At 35.4% G+C, this 6,000-nt stretch overlaps 1 protein-coding gene across 1 annotated transcript in view; it reads right to left on the minus strand.

Annotated features, from left to right (window-relative positions):
* The window catches only part of GPC5 (glypican 5), an 807,080-nt gene that overhangs the window by 373,926 nt on the left and 427,154 nt on the right, over nt 1–6,000 (minus strand). The gene's annotated exons all lie outside the window — the stretch shown is intronic.

The raw sequence follows: 6,000 nt of genomic DNA on the forward strand, positions 1-6,000 counted from the left end.
TAAGTGGTAGGACTGTCATACATACATAAACAATGTGCCCTCTGCCCCATCCAGATTCAGTTCAGTTTACATGTCAGATGCATATAACCTTCATAATATCTAAAGAAACAAGTTCTTACAAATGTTAAGAATTCTTATAACTTTATCTAGACCAAAATATCAGCTGGTGCAGGCTCGTGCATTGCACTTGCTTCAATCTAGCAAGACTTCTTTACACTGGCCAAAACTTCGCTGGCTCAAATTCTTTAATTTAATAATCAGATGTTTTTTCTCCTGAAAGTAGCTACTGATTAGTCTGAAACAGACTAAATTGTTTTATATCTTCAAAAATGTCGTTGCTTTGTTGTTCAGGCAAGATACTGGGTTCATATTTTTGGACAATATACTCAGTTTGTTTGCGGAGTATGGAGTCACTTCCCAGACTACTTGATCTGTTAAGTGCTGTACAGTGCCCAGCAAAAACACTTTAATCACTGCTACAAAGATATCACTCAGATAAATCTCAGTAGCTTTATAAAAGCCACTTGCAACACTGTATAAGAACAGGAGAATGCCATTCACCACTGAATCAGCAGAACCAATTTATGCAGCACTTTTGATTCAAAAGGTTTATTAGACAGTTATATGCTACCTGAAAGACAAACTACCTAGCTAAGACAAAAAAAGTTCCTTTGTACAGCTGCCCTGCTCCCTGCTTATTGTGTAATCCATGCCATACTTCCGCCAACACAATATTTATGGAGAAAAAAACCCCAACAGCCAACAGCCAGTTTAATGAACTACACCCAGTTAAACAGGACATTTTTCTTATTTTTTTGGTCCAGTTCAAATCATAACACAGCCCCAAAGCCAGCTGTATGATAGGGTACTCTTTATTCCCGAGTTCTGTAGCATAAAGCATAAATATGAAAGAACCTCCAGTAAGACAGATTTTCAAACAAGAGTTGCTGCCAAAGTTTCCATAGTATAGAGCCATTGATATATACATTTCTTCAGCCTGAGGACATGCATCCCCCTGTACATTCTGTATCTCTGTCTAAGTCTTAAAAATTTATTGGCTTAATAAGGTCTTTATATTTTGCTGCTTCTCTAAATTTCAGCCCAAAGTAGTTATGTTCTCTTTCCTCTTTTTTTTCCCCTTTCTACTTATTGTGCATTATTGACTTATGACTAGAAATCTGAAAATCCAGATGATCCCACTGAATTGCTTTAAATGTAGGTTCAACATTGAAAAAGTGTTCTTCAACTTTTTCCAAAATTTTCACTAAACTTGAAAGAGTAGAGATTAAGAAATGAACAAGCTCATTTGTAATTTGGATTTTGTTATTCCCTTCAGTATCCTTAATTGTACAAGAAGAAATATTGTCTCCATATAAGTTCACAAATCTCAGTGCTGGTTCTCTACTAAGCATGGCTTAGATCTAATATAAATTCTTTATTAAATTTATACAATCCATGTACTTCTTCAAAGCTAGATTGATTCACATTAGACATAAAGATAAAAGGCATTTAAAAAGATTATTCTGTTGTGCTGTAATTTTTATAAAGCTATTATTTAAAAGGAAAAGAAACACAGGTTATAACTGGAGAATTTTGTATACGCTTACTGGGTCTTCCAGCTGAATAAGGAGGTTTACTAGCTGTAGACCCTGTGCCCAAAAAAACTAGTACAATAAATGTTCTTCCCTTTGTATCGCAGGCTAAAATAATCTCTTTTTCTTTCAGGTGTCCAAAAAGGTTTTTCATTCTATTAAAGAATGGAAATGCATATTAAGATGTCATATTTAAAAGTGTCATTAAAATGTCTTTAAAATGTCATTAAAATGTCTTTAAAAAAAATACTGTGGGTTTAATCATGCATCATTGCCTTTCAATTTCAATGAAAATAGCAGCAAATATTATTGACAGCCATGTTAGTTTGACTGAGTTATGGCAAGCGTTAGGTCACCAGTGTTGTAAGATTGCGGTAGGCATGCCAATATTCCAGGCTAAGTTTGCTGGATCTTTCCCTTAATTTTGGTGAAAGTTTGTTGAACTAAGATTTTGATATCAAAAACACGTCCTCTGTTGGTGGCATTTTATTTTCACAGAAAATTTGTGTTTTCTTACCATTACTGTGGTACATGTGCACAGGTGAATGGTTCGGGCTTAAGTCAACTGAAAGGTCCTTGGGGGTCTCCAACTTCACACCTTGCCTACGTGGCTTTGGGAAGCTGGGCCTCCAGCTTAGATCTCTCACTGCCCAATTGCCTAAAAGCCCCTGGGGATTTTCACTGGTGACTTAGTGGAACACTTTCTTTGACACAAACAACAATTCTGAAAAAGGTTATAATACCAAAAAGCACCATTATTAAATTTTGTGAAATTTCATCTTTTAGAAAGAAAATAGAGGTTTGCATGATGGAAATTACATTGTTGTAATAAAGTACTTACAGTGTTCTGTAAATATATGACTTGGTACCATATAACATTTCAGTGAGAAAAAGGAACTGCTTACAGCAGCTACAGAGGCATCTATAAGGGTAGTTGAAGCTTCCTGACAAATCTGAGTGTAAACATAATCAGGAAAATTATCACTAAGAATGTACGGTTGTTGTACAGTCCTATAGGGTCTGGTAATTTTTCCAGGTTATTTAAGGTTTTTATGGATCACCTGAAAAGCAGTATAAAACACAAAACGGTAATGATAAACCTTTCAGTGCTACAAGAACTGGACAACTGCTAAATAACAAAGAGAAGCGACAAATTGTCTAAGAAGATACCTCATCTGGTAAGTCAGGCAATAGAATGAATTTTTAAACACATACTATAATAAAATACAAACAAATGTAAATTTGCAAGGCTAAATATTGTGTTACATGCATATCAGAAGATAAAATATTCTGTTCTGTAAAATAATTCTGTGTCCTTGATAGCCAGCAGACTATGAATTATCAAGACTGGTGTTCTAGCCAAAGATTTTAATGGGATATCTTTGGGGACAGAAATAGGAATACTAAGTCAGATTAGGGATCTTCTAATACTCCTAAATCCAGTTCTTGTTTCCTCTGTGCAGAAAGAATGGCACAGAAGTGAGTTCTATTACAGTGGTTAAAAAGGAACCAAAAAATACATTTGTTTTTAACCAAGGTGCTCATCCTTTAGTGCACCAAAAAAAACCCCAACACATTAAGAATCTATTTAAACAACCTTGTAAGTGCCTACATGGCAAACACAGAATTGACAGATTTGTGTAGCAGGCCAAAGCATATGAAAATAACAAATTAATCAAAACCTGTTATTTACACATTCAAAGTGAATCAAACAAATCTATATTATCAATATCATACATTTAAAAACCCCACAACTGTTGTTCTATATCAAAATAACTTATTAACAGTTCTGGTCAGGTTCTTAAAAAAAAATATATATATATATGTTCTGGATCAAACAGTTTTTGGTCTTAAAGCATGAATTAATTCAGAGGTTCAAGGACAGGGTATGCAAGAGGTTAGACTAAATAACCAAAATGGTCCCTTCTGTCTCTCAAAAATCTGTGAATTCATGTAAGTAAATCTGGTTTAAATGAGAAGACTGGATTCTTTTCTACTTTCCTGTGCTTACAGGAAGTTACAAGTGATTTTGTCTCTCATGAGTGATGAACATTGAAAGGCAAGGGAACTTACGTTTACACTATTGAAACTGATGTGATATTGGTTCTCTTTCAACAAAAATCTAGTATCCTATTTGCTTATCTTACACATCATATACCTTCAGGGGAAACACTGATTTTCTATGAATTTTATTTTATTCTTTTTCAATAAAAATATCTTGATACTCTGTTGCAGTCAATGTGAACTAAGCTCAGTCATAATATTTCCTCTTTCATTTATGTGTGCATCATAAGTACTTGTGGAGGGAATCCCAAAGGAGCCCAGCAGTGAATCCAATTTACCTAATCAAATCAAACCTAGAAGAATTATTTCTAGAAGTATGACTATTTTGAACTCTTTCAAATGAGAGAAATAAACTATGCTAAAGTTCATTGCTCTGCTTAGCATTACATACCTGAATACTTAAAAATAGAGCATTTCTCTTTAGTGATCTCATTAAAAACTACTCGTGCCAAAGATCCTTAACAAAAATGTGTATTCTAAATTAGCAGTGCAGCTTATATTAGAGACTTGTATTTAGATAACTAGTACTACAACTCTTTTAGTCCCTCATGATAGTGCCCTGTGGGGTTTGTTTTTTTTTAAAATAAAGCTGTAGTTTTGTCTGAAGTACATCAACCCCTATTTAATTTTTTGCTTTTTCAGTGAAATTTTCAAAGAGAGAATGAGACTTCTAATCAGCTGTAACCTTTATATCCCTGAGATGATGCCGAAAGTACAAGCAATGCACACAGTGCTATGTCAAACCCACTGCTTTCTGCCCAAGATCCAGGGCTAAAACTCTGCGTTTCAAGACTGCAGACTCATTCTACTCCATAAAATCACCAACCAAACAGCAGCCTGAAATTCTGATGGAAGTAACACAACATTTTTCTCCAGTCTAAGCCAACTCATCTAAACACAGAAAGAAATAAACATTCATTCTGCTCACTGAACACAAGGAAGAATCAGTAAAGTGGCTGTGAGCCAGCACTGCACCACACAGCTCTAACTTACCCTTTGTGCTTTCTTGATATAACTTTGTTACCTCAGGATCAAAACAGTTGCTGCTTGAATAGTAGAAATAGGAATTACCTCAGCATATTATTATACTACTGCTTCAAAATCCAGACATTTCTTCTCAGTAGTTATTTATGCAGCATTCAAAACCACTTAGTAAGCAAACAAAATTTTCACAGAAAGCTAACTACTGAATTAGGTAGGAATAACTAATAATTTTCACTGAAGGTACAGTTCAACAAAGACCAGTTGTGGGCCCAAGCGCTAGCATACACTGTCCATTTTATTCCATCATTAGCATGCTTCCTGGCCATCACAGATTTGAACTGACCCAGCTAGCACTCTCCACAAAAATGCTTGACCCCAATTTGAGCCTTAGCATAGTCTAGGGACTCTTCCCAAGAGGCAGCCTGGTTATGGCTATTCTGCTCTGGGAAGGAGGACAGTTGCAGTCCCTGACCAATTCTATTTAATACAACGATACAATTTTTTGGGGTGTCTATAGTGCTGAATAAAAGAGAACCAGGGAATGAGCTAGAGCAATAGATACTGAATGTCTACATTTCTCAATCTTTGTAATTTACATGTGTTTTAGATTATTCCAACTAGCTCTCTCTAAGGTAAATCTCTTATTAAAGAGGCTAATTGTAAGCACTGGGGACATGAAGCTGTGTGTGTTCTCGTTCTTGACCCTCCTCTTATTTAGCAATATAGATACAGCTCCTAAACGTAATCATCCCTCAACAAATATCCTTTTCGTAATTTGTTACATTATTAAAGATGAAGTCTTCTCTGCTGTGAAAATCTTGCTTTATGGCTGGGATTGCATTTTACAGCTAAAACCCCTCAACTCAGGTTCTCACATGAGTTCTGTCATGAGCGATTACTTTTCTTTCCAGTTATTACTGGTTCCAGGCGAATACAGGAGTAAAAGCTTGGCTCTTGTCCATTGGTGCAACCCCTGCTAGCATATTTATGCACAGTATCAACTTGATTTGTTTAAAAAATATTTAATTTTTTTTGTCCTTAAAAAAAGGCATGTCTTGCTATCATCTCACTGTAGAGTTAAATCACCCTCAGAAAACGAGTCAGGCATTTCTAAGATAACAAATGAGAGCAAAATTAAACCCCACAATAATAGCTTGTACTCTTCTTTCTGTCTAGGTAGTTGAAATAAAAGAACAAAGTCACATTATATATGATTAATGTTTAGACACTAATGTTCTTTGCCCGTTTCACCCATCCATGAAGACAGCATAGCTACAAGCAGAAATAGATGATAATAATAATGAAAGAGTGTTGTGGTTTAACCCGGCAGGCAGCTAAACACCACACAGCCGTTTGCTCA

The sequence above is a fragment of the Aptenodytes forsteri genome, unplaced genomic scaffold (genome assembly GCF_000699145.1).
Source record: "Aptenodytes forsteri isolate BGI_AS27 unplaced genomic scaffold, ASM69914v1 Scaffold32, whole genome shotgun sequence".
Classification (NCBI taxonomy): domain Eukaryota; kingdom Metazoa; phylum Chordata; class Aves; order Sphenisciformes; family Spheniscidae; genus Aptenodytes; species Aptenodytes forsteri.